We start from the raw sequence: 22340 nt of genomic DNA on the forward strand, positions 1-22340 counted from the left end.
ATCATTAAGGCAATATACAATAAACCCAAAGCCAACATCAGTTTGAATGGGGAAAAACTGCAAGAATTCCCTCTAAAATCAGGAACAAGACAAGGATGCCCAGTATCACCACTCCATTTCAATATATTCCTAGAGACTCTTGCCACAGCAATAAGAACAGAGAAGGATATAAAAATTTTAAATAGGAAGAGAGGAATTAAAGCTATCCTTGTTTGCAGATGGCATAATCATTTATCTAGAAGACCCAAAGAACTCAACTGAAGGAGATACAAATTGGAGGTAATTAACCAATCAGCAAAGTGGCAGGATCCAAAATCAACCTAAAAATATTGTTGCTTTTCTATATGCCATCAATGATTCCACAATAAAAGAAATAAAGAATTCCATTCACAATAACCTCAAAACCAATAAAATACCTAAGAATAAACCTAAACAAAGATGTTAAAGAATAAAACATTAAAGAAATGGAAGAAGACCTAGGAAGATGGAAAGATCTCCTTTGCTCATGGATAGGCAGAATAAATATAAAAGTGGCCATTCTGACCAAAATGATGTACAGATTCAATGAAATTTCTATCAAAATACCAATGGCATTTTTAATAAATCTAAAATAAGCCACAAATTTTATATGAACAAGCAAAAGGTCCAGAATAGCCAAAGCAATTTTCAGCAATAAAAATCAGGCAGGCGGCATCACAAACCCTGACTTTAAATTATATTATAGAGCAATAGTAGTAAAACAGCATGGTATTGTCACAACAATAGGCATATAGACCAATGAAACGGAATAGAAGATACAGAAATAAACCCACACACTTACAGTCAATTGATTTTTTACAAAGGGGCCAAACTCATATTCTGGAGAAAAGACAGCCTTTTCAACAAGTTGTGCTGGAAGAACTGGCTATCCATTTCTAGAAAGATAGAACTAAATTCTTAACTCTCACCATGCACAAGAATAAACTCATAATGGGTCAAAGACTTGGAAATTAGACCAGAGACGATGAAGCTATTAGGCTCAACACTCCAACATATAGGCACAGGCAGTGATTTTCTCAATAAGACCTCCTAAGTGAAGAAAATATAAACAAGAATTAACAAGTGGGATGGCATCAAACTAAAAAGTTTCTTCTCGTCAAAGGAAACCAACAAGAGCCTAAAGATAAGGCCTACAGAACGGGAGAAGATCTTTACCAGCCACTATTCTAATAGAGAACTAATATCCAGAATATACAAAGAGCTCAAAAGACTTTGCACTAGCAAAATAACTAACCCAGTCAAGAAATGGGCAACTGAGTTGAGTAAACACTTCACAGAAGAGATACAAATGGCCAATAGATACATGGAAAAATGCTCAACATCATTAGACATCAGGAAGATACATATCAATACTACACTGAGATTCCATATAACCCCAATCAGAGTAGCAAGATTAAAGAAGTCAAATAACAACAAATGTTGGCAAGAATGTGAGGATATAGGAACTCTTTTACACTGTTGATGGGAGTGCAAACTAGTTCAGCTGCTATAAAGATCAGTGTGGAGATTCCTCAGAAAAGTGGGATCCACCATATGATCAGACTATACCACTCCTGGGTATCTTTCCATAGGGGTTGAAATCAGAGAACTACAGTAACATATGCATACCCATGTTCATAGCAGCACAATTTGTAATAGCCAAAATATGGAACCAACCAAGGTCTCCATCAACAGATGAATGGATTGCAAAATTATAGGAAATACACACAATGGAATTCTATTCAGCAAGAAAGAAGAACAAAATTATGTCATTCTCAAGATGATGGAAAGACCTGGAGAACAGTATGTTAAGTGAGATCATCCAAGCACAGAAAGAGAAGGGGTATATATTTTCTCGATAATTCCCAAAGTAGGGAGTATTAGGGATACCAGAGCGACTCCAGATAATGGAGGGGAAACCTCAGCAAAGTTAGAAAGGAAGGGTAGGAGGGGAAGGCTGAAGTTGATTATTGGAGGAGCTACATTCAAATATATGTATAAGTGTGAATGTAAAATGGTGAACTTGGACACTCGTTGTTGGAAGGTGTGAGAAGGGAAAGTAGGGGCAGGAGGGGACCAAGTACTGTGTGAATGTATGCCATGTCACAATGATCTACATTATGATGTGAACTATAATGTACACATAAAAATAAAAAATAAGTAAATAACACATTAAGCCCCACAAAAATTAGTATAGTTAGTTTTATATTTTGAAGATTTGAAGAATATTGGGAAAACCAAATAGATAAAAAAATATTCTATTAAACATCTGCTCTACACAGTGGGTACATGATAAACTTGGAAAAGAAAAGTAAAAACTTATTGACCCCTTGAGAGTTACTTTTACCCAGCTAATGACTAGCTATTTGCTCAATCACCAGTCTGGATATTAGTGCAAATTTTTAAGATGCAATTAACATTCAAATCAGTAGATTTTGAATAAAGCAAATTACCTTCCATGTGTGTTGATCTCATCCAGTCAGTTGAAGGTTTTAGTTCATATCATTGGTGTATAGCTTGGTCTATTTTTCATAAATTGAATACATCTGTGTAACAAGGACCCAGATTAGGAAGTTAGATATTATAGTAGTATTCAGAAATAAATTTCAGACAGACATAAAAAAATTTCTAATTATGTTCAGAGTCATAATTGTTTTATGGAAAGCTTATACATACAGTTAATACTTTCTTTTGATTCTTTTTAAGGCAAAAACACCAATGGTGTCTATTTGAATTTGTGTGTGTGTGTGTGTGTGTGTGTGTGTGTGTGTATCATTAAAAACTCACATTTAACTAGAGGATTTTATTTTATAGCATAAATATACTATATATTTATACTATATACTATTTATAAATATACTATATATTTAAATTTATAGTGTTCTAAAGGAAGTCAAATATCCCTTTTCACATTTTTTGTTGTTGTTGTTTTTGTTTTTTTGGTGGTACTGGGGTTCCTAGAAACCCTTCTACTTTCGGGCTACACTCCCAGGCCTATTTTATATTTTTAAAATATGGAAACAGGGTCTCTTAAGACAGCAAGGCTGGCTTCGAACCTGCACGATCCTCCTGTCTCTGTCTCCCAAGGGTGGGGATTACAAGCGTGTGCCACCATGCCCAGCTTCATAGTTTTTATTAAATGCACAATTGTCTTTTGTTAATAACTATCACTTTGCTTTCAACCAATAATAAGTGTCACATCAATAAAAATACTCAAGTGAGTTTGATGTAGCAACTCAAGTCAATTTATTTATCATCTGATATTTATTGAATTGGTTTGATTACTAAAATACCTTGCTATTAAGAAGAGATAGCTTTTAAATATATAGATCAATCTTCCTTTTTTCTACCTAGAAAGAATTTAATACTTTTTATATTGCTTCCTATGGGTATAATGTAATAATTAAAGGAATTAAAGCAAAATCACTTTTTAAAAGAACAAAACATTTTATAATCCATCATAAATGTATAGTAGGGGATAATTTTTATTATCAAGTTCTTATAATTAATTGTTTAATCCAGGTATGACTTTAAATCCCTAGCAGCAAATTGAATTACATGACTACAAATTCTCATGCTGACTTAGAAAATATTTTTTAACAAACTTATGCTTGTCATTAAAACCCCAACCAAGTTCTGGATTATGATTTTCATTAAACATAAGAACATAAGCCTTATAAATAGGTGGCAAAAATTACTCTGCAAATTGTCTATTACTTAGCATAGCTCCAGGCACACTGGCACATTTATTTAATTTTTTTGATTTAATTTCAAGCCTAGAAATAAGGAGAAAATGAATAATATATGTCAGTAATTGGTATCTTTAATAATTTTACAGAAAATAAATAAACTGAGTAATAAAATAGTTAGCTTCTATATGTTACTTTATAAATGCTTTTCAGACACTTTAATATATTTTCCAGTGCATTGTCTATTATTATAATTACGCCATTTTACAGATGAAGAAACAGACTCAGTAAGATGTTATAATTCCAAGAATTTACTCTATCCACATTACAATAAATGGGAAAATTTTTTAAATTGGACATACCCACTGTTTCCATAGCAGCAAAGCAGAGATAAGCCCTCAATTATCAAGTTTGCAGGTTGTTGGAAATAAGAAAATAATTCCTGGTTTAAAGCATTAAATTTTCCCATTTTCACCTAAAATAATCATTCTGTTTATTAAATGTGAATTGAGAATCAAGCGTCAACATTCAATAAATACTAGTTTATTTATAAATTTCATAAATAGAAAAATAGAAAATGTTCTCATATAAAATTGGTCTTAGGTAATTTTTTTGTAATTTGGTTATATCCAATAGGCAGAGTCTGCAGCCTTCATAGGATTAAGCTAGAAATAAGAATTTGTACAAGTAGAGCCCTAATCTATAGACACTGGCTAAATGCAGACTGTAAAATCCCCTTTTTTTCCAATAGTTCTGATTTACATCTGATTCCTATTTCTAAAACTAAGTAATTTTCTATTAAATTACAGGATGAGCAAGAGCTGAAATATCCTGTCAAATAATTACATTGGAATTTTATTATATAGCATATATTTTAATGATATTAGATATTTTGCTCAATTTTATGCTGTATTGTCAAAGAGAAAATTATTTAAATTAGCAAGAAAGAATAATGCAGTTACCAAAGTGACAGCCATATGACATAGCAAATATCCCTATGTATATAAAATAATGAACTGTGAAAAACCAATCACATTTGTTAGAATTTGTTAGGACCACATAAATCATAAACTACTAAAGTGTAAATTTTATAAGTATAATTTGAAGCTTCAGCAAAATTATTAAGTTACAAAAAACTTAAAAAAATTAAATTTAAACAATTATGAAGTCATACCCATTTTTAAAGGGGAGACACTACTTATTTTATTTCTTGTACTAGTATATAGGCTTAATTTAACTCAAAACAAATGCTAAATTTTCTAGTATATTCTAGGAAAAAAACTTGAGAATATCACAATCAAGAGGAGAAGAGGAAAATTCTTTAATGTTCATGATGTACTTTAACAAACGTATCAAAGTCAATAACTAAGCCACATATGAGGAGAAAGGAGGGAGAGGAAATGGGGTGGTAATTGAGCAAGTGGCACATTGTGATATGTGCATGTATGCCTCCATTATGTTGTACTCCATTATGATGTACCAATAAAAAGTTTTTAAAAAGTAGGCAGTTAATGAGAAATGCAAATAAGTTACTCAAATTATTTTAAATTTTAATGACAAAAACTACTCAAAAGAAGACTTTTTTTTTTTTTTTTTTTTTGGTAGTACTGGGGTTCCTGGAAACCCTTCTACCTCCGGGCTACACTCCCAGACATATTTTTTTATACTTGTTTTTGGAAACAAGGTTTCTTAAGCCAGCACGGCTGGTTTCCAATTTGTGCGATCATCCTGTCTCCGCCTCGCGAGCGCGAAGATTACAAGAGTGCACCACCAGGCCCGGCTTCAAAATAAGATCTTAATCTACATTTTGAAGTATGATAAAGGAAGCATTTAAAAAACATAAAAGAATAATACTAGAAGCTCTTATCTTATAAATAACTGAAGATAAATTAGATAATACATTTAACAATGAACCAAAACATTTTTTAAAATGTTTTTCTTTTAAGACAGGGTCTTACTAGGTTGCTGGAAGCCAGAAACCTAGCAAGACTCTCCAGCGTAGAATACCCCTTGATTTGATTCCCAGTATCATTAAAAATTAAAAAGTTAAAGAAAGAAGCTCTAGACTCCTGCTAAATATAGTCCATAAAATCTTCCTAATGTGCCTGTCTCTTCAAGTTTTAAGGAGACTTAAGAGTCCTGAAGAAAGTCATTCCTAGAGATTATAATGTACACTTGAATTTGTACACAAGTAGATAACATTACAAATAAATCAACAAAAGCAACAACAAATCATCAGTTCATCAGGAAGATCAAACTTTCAGCCAAAAATAGGCATATCCCATTGTAATCAGATTCATTGAAAAAAACAAAATTCAAAAGATAAGTAATAACACAATATATTTAATATATAATTTTTGTAGAATTCAGAAAGATAGAAGAGACAGAATAAATTCGTGCCAAGGTACAGTCTTCTCTTTTTCCACCCTACCTGTTAGGATTTGTATTTAAAATGTCCCCCCAAATCTCTTGGAGAAAAGTCAGCCATGTTGGATGTGGGCTTGGTTGCTGAGGAGGAGTTCCTGGGGAGTGTGGCCTTGGAGATTATGTATAGCCCTATTTTCTCTTGCTTTCTCTCTTGCTTCTGGACTTCGTGATGTGCAGGCCAAGCCTCTGTGCTCTAGTATCTCTGCTTCCTGCTTCTAATCCCTGAGCTCTGCAGACTTCACCTGGCCTAACATGAACTGAATAAAAATCTATGAGTTAAAAAACCTTCCTTCCTCTAGGTTATTATCATCAGGTATTTTGAGTTACAAATCATCACAATAGTGACTGAAACATCACCTTTCTAGTGAGTCTTTTTCAAAAATCAAATCAAAGGTTAAATTGTAATTTTAGGTAAACAAAACATGTAGATCTTTTTCTACCTCAGAATTAGATGAATATGAAAGCAACATATAGAAAAAAAGGCATCCTGCTTTTCATGTTATATTAAACTTGTCTTAGAGTCCTCCAGCATCCTATAAATTTTAAGCAAAATGATGTAGTGAACAAAGAAAGCAGAGTTGCAGATTTTAAATGATTTTGAAAACTTTGTTTTGTTATTTACTAATCAAGGTAGTACCCAAGCTCTAAGACAAATCAATGGTTCTCAAACTGAAGCATAAATGTGCAGCACATGGAAAGCTAGTTATAGTTCAAAGAGCCCCATTCCTGGAGTTTCTGATTTTGAGTGGTCTGGGATTGGGCCAAGATTATGAATTGCTTAAGAGTTTCCAATCAATACATTTGCTATTGGTTCAGGTACCACACACTGTGAGCCACTAGAGGAGAGGCCTCCCTGGGGGATGGACAATGACAACAGTAAGTTAAAAACCTATTCCATCTCTTTCCCCAAACTGTCATTTTTACTTAAAAATGGATATATGTTTATTTGAAAGCAAAAAGGTTTTCTTTAAAAAAAGAAAAAATTTCTGCTCACTGTTAACATATGGCTTATGTATTTATTAATGCTTGTCTGTGTGTGTGTGTGTGTGTGTGTTGAAATGAAAGAAAGAAGACAAATAGAGAAATGTTCTTTTTTTGTAGTCTCTTGAATCCCAATTTTAGATTTTAAGATGGAGAGAAATGTTAAAGATATTTTCTAAGGCAATGTACATGTAGAACACCAAATTCTAGATGTTATTATTTTTCCTAAATATTTAAAAGATGCCTGTATATATATTGAATTACAGGCATTTAGACTTTGCAAACCATTCAATTTAGAGTTCAGAGAGAATATTTTCACATTACTATTTCATTAGATTGCATAATAATTTATTAAAACATGCTATCAAAGAAAAAGTCCATCTTGCAAAAATCAGTCCTGATAATAAATATAAATGACACTGATTGTCACTTCTCTGATGTGTATAGAATGGCAAGGGCCTCCCAGAGAGCAGCCTGGCATTTCGTAACAATTAGCAGGATGTGATAATCAAACAAAATGAATGCTTACTTAATAAGATAATGTTTTTAATACTAAATAAGAAATGTTTATATGTAATACATCTGTGTATGTATAATATGTATGAATATTAGATTACATTCTGATAAACTTCATAAGTTGAAAATCTCATAATTTAAAATACATTTAATACATCTAACTTACTAAACATCATAGCGTGGCAAAACAGCACAATGTACAATATGGGTTGTTTACTGTATTAATTATGTGGCTGACTGGGAACTGCAGTAGCTGTCAGGTTCATGTATCTCAATATCTTAACACATATTGCTGGCCAAGGAAAAGATCAAAACTCAAAATGTGAAGGACATTTTTTATTGACACACTGATTGCTTTTTCACCATCACAGAGTTGAAAAATAATAAGTCAAACTACTGTGTATATATGTTATATAGTCTCCAACTTCTAATACTACTTATGGTCTTATTTTTATAATAGATCACTAATGAGGAAAGATGTTAATACATCATAAATATTTTATGGCTACTGTCACCTATTATTCTACAGTCTCTTTTTTGTAAAATTTCTAATTTTGTTTAATTGTTGTTGTTGAATTACTTCCTGAATGGTCACAGGTAATATATTTTCAATGCCTTATGTACCTGAGTATATTTACACAGGTAAGTTGGCTCTGCTAAGGATTCATTGGTAAAAATATCTTTTCTTGTTTAGTTTCACAAAAATGCATTCATTATCTTTGGGCTTTTAGTGTTGCCATGGAGATATTTCAAGAACCATACACATTTATTTGTAGATGTTCTTCCTTCTCTTTCTGGATTATTATAAATACTGATATATATGTATATATATATATATATCAGTATTTATATATATGCATATATGCATATATACATATATATACATATATGTATAATTTGCTTAAATTAACACAAGTGTATTATGTGTAGATTTGTTTAATTCTGTCATGTGCTTAGTTATGGAAGCTCATCTTCCTTGAGGACGTATACTATTTTAATCCATTTTTGGTGGCTAATGATATCAGCCCACAGACTAAGTAAATTACAAAGAAATTAGGTTGATTGCAGCTCCTAGTTCTGAAGGCAAAATCTGCAGTGATGGTCTTCTTGCTGGCAGAGGCCTTGGGGTGCACAGGGCACCACCTTCAATAAGACAGGAGCACATGTGTGAATCTATTTAATCTCTCTTCTTAAAAAGTCACTAGTGTTCAATAATGGGGGTTCTTCCCTGATGTCCTAATAATCTTCTAAAGATACCACCTCCAAATGTATTTATACCCTATTTCATACCTCACAATGGGAAATAAACTCCAACATGATATTTGGAGGTGACAAACACTTTCAAACTGTTTACCATGAACTAAGCTGGTTAAGTGCACAAACTACAGAGTCTTATACAGCTTCTGATTTAATGCTGACTCTATCATGTAGCAACTGAGAGTTGAGACAGTTGGTTTTCTTTCTGTAAATATGGAAGTTAGACCTGGCCAACTATCTAAAGATTGTTGTGAGAATTAACTAAATTAGTTGATATGTCTAGACTGCCATGGCCATGAGAGGCAGAGCTTAAGTCATAGCAGGAAGCAAGTGTAAAGTCTTCACTTCTTTACCTATGAAATATCTTTTTTGTTTTCTGCAATATTATTTATTCCCTCATAATTCACTTCTATTGACCTGTTTTAGATGCCTTTTAAGTATCTTTGTTAACTGCTATGTGTTTGAATGTTAGCAGAATGTAAACTTCTTTTCAATGCCTACTTTGTTATTAATTTGATTAGTGTTGCTTTTTAGTTTTGTTCCTACATTTCAGATTTTACCTTTCCTTGAGTGCTTGACTTCATCTAAAAGTAGCTGTAGTCTCTAAGGCCGTATTACATCAATTTTAAATTTTCTTTCCTTTAAAAATGTTTGCAGTAACCGGGCATGGTGGCGCATGCTTGTAATCCCCGCGCTTGGGAGGCAGAGACAGGAAGATCTTGCAGGTTTGAAGCCAGGCTCGCTGGCTTAAAAGACCCTGTTTCCAAATAAAAAAGTATAAAAATATGTCTGGGAGTGTAGCCTGGAGGAAGAAGGGTTTCCAGGAACACTAGTACCACCAAAATAAAGAAAAAAAAATGTTTGCAGTAAATATTTCATAACATAACAATATAAACTAAAGAAGAATGACACAAAAGTGCCAGAAATATAAATGATTTTCAATCAACATATATGCAAATGTAACTTAATTAAAGAATAAACCAAATCATAAAATATAAAAAGAAAAAAAGTAGTGAGCTTGCTTGGAAAATAATTCCAGGTGATTTCTGCAGTACTCCAGTAAAATTTGGGAGTGTCAGTGATTAAAATACTGGTCAGAGCTCCAGATGTGGAGGCATACGCTTGTAATCCCCATGCTTGGGAGGCAGAGACAGGAGGATTACTCAGGTTCAAAGCCAGCCTTGCTGGCTTAAGAGACTCTCTTTCCAAATAAAAATATAAAAAAATAGGTGTCTGGGAGTGTAGCCCAGAGGTAGAAGGGTTTCCAGGAGCCCCTGTACCACCAAAACAAAACAAAAAAAAATCTTCTGGTGAGATATAAAATAGTTGGTGGAAATGTTTACAGATTTTATAATTAAGGGATGTCAGATCTCATTGATTATATCTTTATTTTAAGCACTTATTTCATTGTGATTTTTTAATACTACAATCATTTCAAAATAATTTAGTTTCCACATCACTGTCAGTTATTACTGTCCATTTTTAAAATTTGTTTTGATTCTTTTCAGTGAGCTTAAATATTTGAATTTTAAATATATAGCTGTATTTCTTTAATCTTTCTCATAACACACAATATTGAGCCAAAGATTTTTGAGTTTAGGAGTAAAACAAAGTCAAATGCAGTACTAGTTGCTGTTTTGTTTTTTACTAAAGGTGGCAATTGTCATATAGTCTATTGCTTATATTTCATGATTTCCCCCATGGGTGTTAACATTAGTATCCAGAAGTATGTGAATTCTGACACTCTTTCTTTAGTAAATTTTATATTGAATCTCTCTTTTCCCCTTTTGCTACTATTTATGTAACAAGTAAAAAGAAAATAAGATGAAAGATAAAAATAACCTCACCTCTTCTTTGATTCTTTTGTCATGGTTCTTTTGAAAATGTCAAAGAAAATCTTTTCCTAGATGTGCTTTTGAAACCATGACCATTGGATGGATCGTAAAATTTTAATATATAGATGGTTCCAATGTTTAGCTGAAGTTTTTCATGCTTTATCTGTCTTATCAGCCTTTTTATATTGTTTATAGTTAATAGAGTTAATACATATTTAATAATTTAATACATATTTAATAATTAAATAACATTTAATATAAACATAGAAACTGGTTTTAGCTGTTGAATTATCTTACCAAAGGGGGGATGCATTAATATCAGACTTTTATTCTTTTTCTTCCTAAACCAAGCCTTGTTGCTTTGTCAAATATCTTTCACCAATCTTACCACTAATTGTTCAATATTCCATTTTACATTATGCATAATATTTTAGATAACTCAGTTATGTTGCTATCTTTTTACTTTTTACTTTTTTTTGAGGTAATATGAATGGAATCCAAGGGCATTCTAACTCCAAGCTACACCCCCAGCCCTATTTTTTATTCATTATTTTGAAACCAGTTCTCACTGAGTTGCAAAGGACATCACTAAGTAGCTGAGGCTGTCTGTGAATCCCGATCCTCCGGTCTCCGGTTCCCAAATGCTGGGACTACAAGCATGCATCACCATACCCAGCTACTTTTTAATTTTTGAAAATTATATTTATCTGCTCCTTGACTGCCTTGTAGCACATTTTTAGTGCAACTTCATCTTTTCAAATTAAGAAATATTAACAATACTTAATCAAATTTTTTGTAAATTTTTAATAGAAAATTTAGGGTTGGTTTCTAATAATTGCTTTCTATCTATTCTCTTTAGCATTATATATAAAATACTGTATACATTACATAAATACATTATATATAATAAATAATATGTATTCATTATATGTAATATATATATATATATACATTATATGTATATAAATACTATTGAGAATTTCTGGAATATGGTTGGCACTGTTCCTAGTTTCTCATTTACCTTAACACTCCTTTGGTTAGTTCACTGTGTAAAAGAGTGTAGAAGAGCACCGGCGCCTCGGAGACTATAGCCCTCATTTTCCCTTGCTTGCGACCCAAAATAGACTCAGGGACTACAGCAGGAGAAATCTAGTGACTCTGACCTGTGAGTTTCACTGCAACAAACAAAAAAAGCACAAGTGAGCTGCAGAGGCCAGTGGCTGCCAATGCCATAATTGGCCACAGGCAAAAACAGCCCAAACAGCCTGAGAATTGCGTGGAAAAAAGCCCAAGAGTATGAAAGTGGCCATAGAGCTCCAACATTTTAAGCTGCGAGCTCACCCAAGCATCTGAGTGGCACCATTTGCTCACCAGAGGTGGCACCCGCAGAGGTGCAGGGAGATCTTCAGCGACTCAGAAATGGACCTGCCCTGCAAGAGGAGAATTAGCGGGATGTAGAAGAGCTGCCGGCCCTTCAGAGCCCCAGACTGGGCTGCCAGGTAACAGCATGAGCTCAGATGACTATGGGACCCAGCAGGCACACACTGATGCCACCAAACACGGCCATACCTGTGGGAGTCAGTGTGCACTGAAGGGGCAAGGTCAATTCTAGTGACACAGGAAGGGTGCTTAAGGCACAATACCTACACAGGGCCAAAAGGGGTCACTACAAGCAAATACGAGACATTGGAATATATATATATATTTTTTCTTTTTTTTACTTTTCTTTGGGTTAATTTTTCATGTCTTTCATTTCATCTCACGTGGTTGCTAGTTCATTTTATTTTATTATATTTTTATCCTGTTTATTCTCTTAACCCTTTATGCTCTCTCTTGGTGGTCTACTTTTGTTTTCATCGACATTGTTGTTTATATTAGACATATAATAGTCTTTGTATCTTATTTTGTCACTTTTTTTGGTTTCTGTTTGCTCCTTCCCCCCACTCCTTCTACAAAAGTATTCAAATTAGACTATCTACTATCTTCCCTCAAAACTTTCTCTCTGTCGCCAACCGTATCTCTTTGTTTAATACACAGTTTCTCACATCTCCATATATAAATATTCTAATAAATACAAGAGTCCTACTATTTAACCTTCTCCCATTTTCAAACTGATTCAAACTTACTATACTTAAATTCTTCCATGACCTAATTATATCTTCTACTTTACCTGACTTCTGCACTCATCACCCTAGCTACTCCACCATCACCCAATATTCACCACTCGAAAAAGTACGGCTTACCTATTGAGTCTTCTAAATTCCTACTACTAAGACTGGACTAAACATGATACACACAAACAAAGGGAAGATATCAGAAAAACAGGCCTGAGAACTTTGAAAATATGAGAACCAGAAATGGTGAAGAAGTCACCAGTACTAACCTACAAGAAATGCAAGAAGGAGCATTCTGAATCTTGAAATACACTATAATGAAAGGATTTAAAACAAGTCTAGATTAAAACAAAAAAAAAAATAAAACAAGTCTAGAGGAGATGAAAGATGAATTAGAAATACTAAGAAAGAATCAGAAAGAGGTCTGGAATGAAATGAAAGAGTCAATAAATGAAATGAAGACAGCAATAGAAAGAAATTCTGGAAGATTAGATGAAATGGAAAGTAGAATATCACTGTTAGAAGACAGTTCATCCAAAACCAAAAACACAGGCAACAGTATACAGAAGTCATTACAGCACCAAAACCTAAACATCTAACAACTACGGGACAACATTCAGCTCCCTAACTTATGGATAAAAGGCATTGAAGCAGGGATAAAGGTACAGACCAAGGGCATCAGTCTTCGGAGAAATAATTTTAGAGAATTTTCCAAACATGGAAAGAGACTTGAATCTTCATGTCCAGGAGACATACAGAACACAATTAAGATAAGAACAAAGAAGGACCTACCCACACCACACAATAGTCAAAATGACCAACATAGAGGCCAAGAAATGAATCTTAAAAGCAGTGAGAACAAAAGGACAGATGATATACAGAGGCAAAACAATAAGAATCACCCCAGACTATACAACCCAGGTCATGAATGCTAAGAGACTGGTATGAAGTGATTCATACCCTGGAAGAAAACAACTTCCAACCAAAACTACTATATACAACAAAACTACTATTTAAAATTGATGGAGAAACAAAAGTGTTTCAAGATAAACATAACTGCAAAAAATGCATGAATTCAAAGCCAACAATAGAGAAAATACTTAAAGAAATAAACCATAAAGAAGGGGAAAAAAAGCAGACTTTAGAACAAGAGAAGAGAGGAAGTTGATCAGTGGGGAGTCTAAGTAAAGAAGGAAGAATAAGCTACCAAACAGAACAGAACACAAAATGACAGAAAGCAAAAATCATATTTCAATAATAACTCTTAAAGTAAAAGGACGTAACTCACCAATCAAAATACCTAGACTGGAAAAATGGATTAAAAAACATAATTTGAATACATGCTGTTTGCAAGAAACTCATCTTACAGCCAACTACATTCATAGAATGAAAGTAAAAGAATTGAAAAAGATATACCATGCTACTGGAGACCAAAAAAGAGCAGGGATAGCAACCCTGATATCCAAAAAAAAACAGACATTAAACTAAAACACACCAGAAGAAACAAAACAGGGCACTTCCTTTTATTAAAAGGAACAATACACCAAGAAGATATAATGATAGTCAATGTTTATGCCCCAAATATTTGGTGCAAACACATTAGTAAAACAAACCCTTTTGGACATCAGATCTCAAATAGACCAAAATACAATAATTCTGGGAGACTTTAACACACCTCTCACACCTCTGGATTGATCTTCAAGGCAAAAGATGAGTAAAGACTCTTTATATCTAAAGAAAACTATAAACCAAATGGACCTAATAGATATATACAGAATATTTCAACCAGGAACAACAGAATACACATTCTTCTCAGCAGCCCATGGAACCTTCTCCAAAATAGATCACATTCTGTGACACAAAGCAAGCACAAGTAAATTCAAAAGATATAATTCCTTGCATCTTTTCAGACCACAATGGAATAAAAGTAGAAATCAACAACAGGAAACTCAAAAGAAACTATTCTAATACATGGAGATTGAATGATACACTATTGACTTGTGAATGGATAAGAGCAGAAATTAGGGGAAAATAAATAAATTTATGGAAATAAATAAAAACAGAAACAACTTACCAAAATCTATGGGACACTATGACAGCAGTATTAAGAAGAAAGTTTATAGTATTGAGTGCCCACATAAGAAGGACAGAAAATCACCAAGTAAAAAATCTAATGATGCAACTCAAGGTCCTAGAAAGACAGCAACAGTCTAATCTCAAAGCCAGCAGAAGACAGGAAATTATTAAAATCAGAGCAGAAATAAATAAAATAGAGAACAAAAAAATTAAAAGAATCAATGAAACTAAAATCTTTAAAATGATTAATAGAATTGATAAACCTCTGGCCAACCTAACCAAAAGAAAGAGAGAATCAACTCAAATTATTAAAAACAGAAATAAAAAAGGAGACATCACCACAGATAGTTGAGAAATTAAAAGGATTATCAGAAACTATTTTGAAAATTTATACTCCAAATAGACTAGAAAACATGGAAGTAATTGATAGATTTCTAAGCACATATAACCTAAGTAAACTGAACCAACAGGACATAGCAAGACTAAACCAACCAATATCAAACAAAGTAATAGAAATGGCAATAAAAATTCTTCCACCAAAGAAAAGCCCAGGCCCAGATGGGTTTCCAGCTGAATTCTACAAAACCTTCAGTGAAGAACTAATACCAATACTTCACAACTTGTTCCTTAATGAACATAGATGCAAAAATTCTAAACAAAATACTAGCTATATGCATTCAAAACCATATCAAGAGAATAATACACCACAACCAATTTTGTTTCATCCCAGAAAAACAAGGCTGGTTCAACATAGGCAAATCAATACATGTTACTTACCACATAAATAAAACCAAGAACAAAAACCACATCATCATAGCAATAGACACTGAAAAAGCATTTGACAAAATCCAACACCCATTTATGTTAAAAACACTGCAGAAATTGGAATAGAAGGAATGTATTTCAACATCACTAAGGTAGTATACAACAAACCCAAAGCCAACATTATATTGAATGGGGAATAACTGCAAGAATTTCCTCTAAAATCAGGAACAAGCTAAGGATGCTCACTATCACCACTCCTTTCCAATATAGTGCTGCAGGAATAAAACAAGAGAAGGAAATAAAAGGAATTCAAATAGGAAGAGAGTAATTAAAATTATCTTTATTTCCATATGACATGTTCCTTTATATAGAAGACCCAAAGCACTCAAGCAAAAGACTTCTGGAGCTGATTAACAAATCAAGCAAAGTGGCAGCATACAAAATCAACCTAAAGAAATCAGTGTTTTTTCTTTATGGCAACAATGAATCATCAATCATCAAATCAACAATGCCATTCACTATAATCTTAAAACAAATAAAATACCTAGAAATAAACCTAACGAAAGATGTAAAAGACCTCTACAACAAAAACTATAAAACAAGAAAATATAAAGAAAGAAATTGAAGAAGATCTTGGAAGATGGAAAGATCTCCTTTGCTCATGGATAGGCAGAATTAATATCATCAAAATGACCATTCTGCCAAAAGTGTTCTATAGATTCAATGCAATGCCCATTAAAATACCAATGACATTCTTCTTAGACCTAGAAAAATTAATCATGAACTTTATATGGAGAAAGAAAAGACCCAGAATAGCCAAAGCAATCCTTAGCAATAAGAATCATGCAGGAGGCATCACAATCCCAGACTTCAAATTATACTCTAGAGCGATAGTAGTAAAAACAGCATGGTACTGGCACAATACAGGTATACTGACCAGTGGAAAAGAATAGAAGATAAAGAAACAAATCCACATACCTATAGTCAATTAATCTTTGATAAAGTGGCCAAACTCATATTCTGGAGAAAAAACAGCCTTTTTTAACAAATGGTGCTGGGAGAACTGGCTTTCCATTTGTAGAAAGATGAAACTAAATCATTACCTCTCACCATTCACAGGAATCAACTCGAGATGGATTAAAGTCTTAGAAATTAGACCAGAGACTCTGAAATTACTAGAGGAGGTCATAGGCTCAACACTACAATATATAGGCACAAGAACTAACTTTCTCAACAAAATATCCAAAGCTCAGTAAATTAAAGCAAGAATTAACAAGTGGTATGGCATTAAAGTTTCTTCTCATCAAAGGAAATCATAAAGAACCTAAAGAGGAAACCTACAGAATGGAAGAAGATGTTTACCAGCCACCACTCTCATAGAGGGCTAATATCCAGAATATACAAAGAGCTCAAAAGACTCTACACTAGTAAAACAAACAAGCCAATGAAGAAATGGGCAATTGAACTGAATAGACACTTTACAAAAGAAGAAATACAAATGGCCAATAGATATATGAAAAGATATTTTACATCATTAGCCATCAGGGAGATGCAAATCAAAAGTACACTGAGATTCCTTCTAACCCCAGTCAGATTGGCAAACATAAAGGAATCAAATAACAACACATGCTGGTGAGGATGTGGGGAAAGAGGAATGCTTTTACACTGTTGGTGGGAGTGCAAACTAGTTCAGCCACTATGGAAATCTGTGTGGAGATTTCTTATAACACTTGGAATAGTTCCACCATATGATCCAGCTCTAACACTCCTGGGTAATTTTCCAAAGGGGTTGAAACCAGAGAACTACAGCAACATATGCATACCTATGTTTATAGCAGTGCAATTTGTAATAGCTAAAATATGGAACCAACCCAGGTCCCCATCAACAGATGAATGGATTGAAAAATTATGGGAAATACACACAATGGAATTCTATTCAGCTATAAAGAAAAACAAAATCATGTCATTTGCAAGAAGATGGAAAGTCCTGGAGAGTATTATGTTAAATGAGATCAGCCAAGCACAGAAAGAGAAGGGACATATGTTTTCTCTAATATGCCCAAACTAGGGAACATTGGGGATACCAGAGGGACTCCAGATAATGGAAGGGAAATCTCAGCAAAGTCTGAATGGAAGGATAGGAGAGGAAGAAGGCTGAACTTGATTAATGAGGGGCTACATCTGAAAATGTGTAAAAGTATGAAAATAGCATGGTTACCCTGGACATTCATTGTTGAGAATGGGGGAAGGGAAAATGGGGGATGGGGGATAGGGCACCAAGTACAGTTTAAATGTATACCATTTATTTTCAATATAAAATGTATACAAATGAATAAATAAATATATATTAAAACAAAAATAAATAAAAGAGTGTGAAAATGTTGGGTGTTTGTATTTATATTACTATCTTCCTTGAAATCTCCTCTAGTAAAGTCTAAATGAGTGATATGTGCATGTATGCCTCTACCACCTTGTACTCCATTAGGTGTATGACTATGATGCACCAATAAAAAATTAGAAAAAGAATGTAGTGTGTTTTAAACTTAGAGAACATCTCAATTCAAAGTAGTCAAATTTCAAGTTCCTCAATTTTCACACATGACTAATGGCTGCCATATTAGATTGTAAAGTTTTAACATCCTACTAGAGAAAATGAATGAATGTGCACATACCAAGATACATTTCACTCTCTCACAGAGTTGCTTCTTTCTTACCTTTAATTTCAAAAGTAATCTACCTTTATTTGCTTTCTGCTATAATTAATTTGCATTAATTTGGTGTTATGATCCCCAAATACATGTAAAGTGTTTTCCAGTTGGAATGAGAGTTGCAGTGTAATGAAAGAGCCTTAAAACAAAATAAAACAAAACTCAGTAGAATAAAACAAAGAAAAACAGCTTTTAGTCCAGGAAGCATTACTTTGTGTGTATAGAGGGGGGTGGTAGGTATTGAACACCCAGAGGAATTCTAGTTTCAAGCTATACTCCTAAACTTTTTTATTTTTTTGTTTTGAAATGGTCTTGCTAGGTTGTTGAGACTGTCCTCAAACCTGTAATCCTTATGTCTTAGCCACCCAAGTACTGGGATTACAGGTGTGTACCATCATGTTCAGGAACTCTGTCCTTCTGATAAGCAAATATCTAAAGAAGAGGTTATAGTGGATGAAAATAAATGAAAATGTCTCATTGTGCTTTCCCTGAAATGCTTGTTCTGCTTCACAGCTCAATACCTGCTTTGATTAGTGAATCCTTCTCCTTGGTTTTGGCAGATAATTAATCAATAACCTCACTTCCTAATGGTATAGTATTTGTATGTTTTCATCAACTGTTTTAATGAGTGGTTCAATAGGAAAATGGAGAAAGACAAACAGAAACTGGTCAAGAACTATCAGTGGAACCTGAAAAAAATCTCTGCTTCAGTACTTAATAAACCAGAAAAAGTATTTTGCTTAAAAAAAAGATGAGATAATGCAATGTTTAATTCTATGTGCTATCCAGGTTCAATGAAAATATGTTGGTAATCTTTGCATATCCCGCCTTCAAAATAGACAGATATTTAACCCCTTGTCCAATTTGTAAATCAGATGCTAGGCAGCATTATCTGAGTGGGCATATGCTGCTGTCTTCTAATTTGTTTCTTTTTTAAAAATTTTTTAACATCGTGTTCATTTTATATTTATTATGTTTCTCCATAGAGCAGTACTCTTCAGGGAATTTTTTTCTCAATAAAATACATGAATATGCAACAAAAGAAGTAATTAATTCAATGAATTAATCATACCATTATGTTTAGCATTCAGGCATGTTATATCATTTCTTTGATGTGAGCCACCATTGGGAACAATCTATCTTATCTGTCACTGCAATGAATTTTATTAAAAATTAAAAGTCTCCAACCTGTAATAAAGTTAAAGATCAAGGACATGTCTAATAATATTTTATTCACATTGCAGCTGTGCTTTGGCCTTTAAATATTTTACTGGCATACTGGTGTGCCATTTTGAGATATCAAAACCTATTTCAGGCTCAAATCTCTATAGAGAAACAACTCAGAAATAATAGTTTATGTGTAAGCCTTTTGTTACCAAATATTTAAAAGGAAGGTATTTTTTTAATGACTACAGTGATATATTTAACAAGATGATCAAAATCCGAGCTCTATAAAAATACAGAGCAACACTTTAGTGCCCATAAAACAAAGTAAAAAACTGTATTAGGTTTCTAATAAGAGCCGAGAGAAGTCTACTCTGGTGGGATATCATTAGACAACATAAGATTAATTTAATATTCTGACTTGAGGAAAGAGTGTGCCCTAGAGAACATTCTCTGAGTATCAATCTTGCCTTTTCATGGGGCAACCCACAGAGAAAACTAAAATGCACACAATGACTACTGGCTCTGTTTCAGGTGCCTTTTTAATGTAAGTTAATTTCGTGTAAGTCACACTGTTTTAGGATATGGAAGTATTCATTAATTCAGTGAACATGGCATGATTTGCCAGGCTATTTTCTAGAGAATACATAAATAAAGATATGTAGATAAATACATAAATAAAGATATGTATTTATGTAGAGAATACATAAATAGAGAATACATAAATAATCTCTATCTCAGAGTTTATTGTCTAGTAGTAAAGTAGTAGACAAATAACAAAAGATTTCAAGTTGAACATGGTAAGTGTATGCAATCAAAATGTTTGAAAGTTTGACTTTTAAATCACCATTAAAATATGGCAGTAATTGAAGGTTTCCTGTGGGCTGAGACTATAAGTGGCATTTTTAACTTTTATCTCAGTGAACCCTATGTAGTTGATATTATTGTTACTATTTTACACATAGGGAAATAGAGTTTCAAATATTTTAAATAACTTTCCCAGGTTACCAAGCTAGACCAAAGATGAAGCTGATATATTAACCAATTTATTTTTGACTCAACTGCCATGAACCTGTCCTTCAAGCATTCATGAACCTTCTATGTTATATAGAGAAATCGAGAAAGAATACAGGAGGATTACTTCCCTAGCCTGGAGCTCAAAAGGTGATTCCTAGCCAGACAAGTGGCCCAGGCCTGTAATCTGAGACAGATGAATTGAATTTTTAAGGACATCCTCTTAGCAACACAGTGAGACTCTTAGCAACCCCAAAAGACCCTGTTTCAAAATAATGGAATATGGAAACAAACATTAAATTATTATGAAATGATTGTGCTATTATAAAAATCACAATTGAAATAAGTGCTTAAAAGAAAGATATAATCAATGAGATAGGACATTCCATACTGTTGAGATAATTCAGACTTAATAGATAAGTTTTAAGAGATAAGATTAGAAATGATGAGCATTTAACTTATTAGAAAATTTGAGAGGTAAGAGTTTCTCAGTATTTTTCAGTTGTGGGAAAACCAGCCCATGAGTTAAACAGAATAGAAAATATAAAACATAAAATAGAAGAGAGTTTGCTTTGAGGTTGCTACAAGGATGGCCTGGTTAAGTGAAAATCAAACAATCCAAGGTTTAATTTCACCTTGACTTTGCAGGTGAATCTGGGAAAAATACTTAAATCTTAAATCAGATGATGATACATATAGGATGGACAAGGAGGCAAAAGAAATAAATAAAGAGAAGAAATTATCTTGAGAGTCTATGTAAGTAAGTGATTAATATTTGAAAGTAAAAAGATAACATTTTTATAGAACTGAGTTTACTAATCTTATATTTTACCTATTTTCTATATTTACTGTTTTTCACTGCTAACATATTTTAATGGAATTATGGATCCTGCAGATAGTCTTCGAGTCTACTTTCTTTTTAAAATACCTAATTGTCAAAATAATAGCAAGTCAGGGCCAATTCTTTAAGTTTTATTTTTTACAATATATACATCTATGAGCCCTAAAGTCTAGGAATGCTACCCTATCTTAAATTACAGAAAACTTGTAAAAAGTAGGTGGGAAAAGCTTACTAATTTTCAGCCTGTATTCTAATACATAAGGCTGCCTGTCCATCATTTTTACAGAAGAAACCAGGATATAAAAGACTATCTGATGGCAAAAAAGCATATCTATGAAAGGGCATCTTCTCTGAAGATCACAATTATGAAAGTTGCCTTGTTACCATTTCTCAGAAGTGATGGCATTGAATCTTACATTGGTATAGGGCTTTTTTTCTAATGCTTCAAATAAAACTGGCCCAAATGAACAGAAGATAACAAGAGTATTAGAGAAGAGGAGGACTTTAATTAAAGGTTTATGATGAGGAAAAAGCAGATGCTGCCTAATCACACCTGCTCAAGGAACAGTCGGGGGCAGGGGAAACTGCAGCCTTTGATGCATCTGCTGAAAGTGGCATCTGGAAGAGTCTCTTTAGCAGGCACTTGTCAGGTTAATTTGTATCCATATAATGCATAAGATCACCAACACCAGATCAAACTCTTTAGTATCAAGTTTTCATGTTAATCTTGCACAGAAATAAATGGACTACTAGACTTAATAAGAATATATCAATGTGTCATGTTCATCAGTCTAATTTGTATGCAAATGTTTAACCCAACACCCAACATGTAATACTTTTGGCCCATTCTGACAAAAGCACAGAGAATATAGTCACATCTATTATTGTTTGTGGCTCCAATGCCATCCTTGCATCCTTGTTACAGTGTCAAAAAA

The sequence above is a fragment of the Muscardinus avellanarius genome, assembly GCF_963383645.1.
Source record: "Muscardinus avellanarius genome assembly, chromosome: 13".
In the NCBI taxonomy this organism is placed as follows: Eukaryota; Metazoa; Chordata; class Mammalia; order Rodentia; family Gliridae; genus Muscardinus; species Muscardinus avellanarius.